This window comes from Mandrillus leucophaeus, unplaced genomic scaffold, assembly GCF_000951045.1.
Source record: "Mandrillus leucophaeus isolate KB7577 unplaced genomic scaffold, Mleu.le_1.0 Scaffold716, whole genome shotgun sequence".
In the NCBI taxonomy this organism is placed as follows: Eukaryota; Metazoa; Chordata; class Mammalia; order Primates; family Cercopithecidae; genus Mandrillus; species Mandrillus leucophaeus.
In genome coordinates this window covers 414,609-415,556 of record NW_012107764.1, presented here as the reverse complement: position 1 = coordinate 415,556, position 948 = coordinate 414,609, and positions in this window count along the sequence as shown.

The following is a 948-nucleotide window of genomic DNA, read 5'->3' as shown; positions in this document are numbered from 1 at the left end:
AAGTTTGTTCTCACAGTAATCCTCATCAAGGAGAACAGGGCACCACTGTCCACCCATCTACAGCCTCTGGGGCACCCCTTGGGTCTTCCCTCAACCCACTGCTCCCCCTCTCCACTCCCCATTTCTGGTTCTTCAGCAAGTCTAGCCTATTCTGCCTCTCCAGTACATCTCAAATAAACTTTCTTTCCATCCCCACAGTTGTTCCCCAGCCCAGTTCTCTGCTGTACAACCTCCACCCCGACCCCCCACTGCCACTCTGGCCCCCTCCAGTCTGTTCCAGAGCAGCTTCGGTGAACTTTATAAAACACACATCACATTGTACTGCTCCCCTGCTGAAAATCTTTTGTTAGCTCCACACTGATCCCAAGATAAAGTTCAGCTGCTCCATCAAACCCCATCTCTAGCAGCTCACCCACACCGTGAATCCCAGGAGACTTCTCTCCCCATGGCTGTGAAAATGCAGTTCCCACTGCCTGGGCCATTCTCATGACCCCCCTCCCCGAGATCTCCACAGTCCTGCTGCCCTTTCTTCACCCAACATGCATCCCACTGTCCTAGGAATGGATTTCTCTTTAACTGTCTTCATTACTCAAAACACAAACACATTCTTGCAGTAAAAATTCCAACAATGAGGAAGTCCAAACAGCCTAAAGAGAAAGTAAGCCTCACCCCATTCTACTGGCCTCTGGGAGGGAACTACCACTGACCCTGGCCTTCCTGATCCACCACCCCCAGCTTAGGTTATTCACCCTACGAATGGCCAGCTGAGGTCATCTTATTTTACATGACCTTTTCCATAATTCTGTCATTTCTCTAATTGCTTGTTTTATAACTTCTCTCCTCCACCAGACTGCAGGGCAGAGACTACGGGGAGTGTCTGGCTCAGTGAGTCTTCTGAATCGGAACCCCACTAGATGGAGGCAGGCCATCCCCCTTCCCCCCCATTTC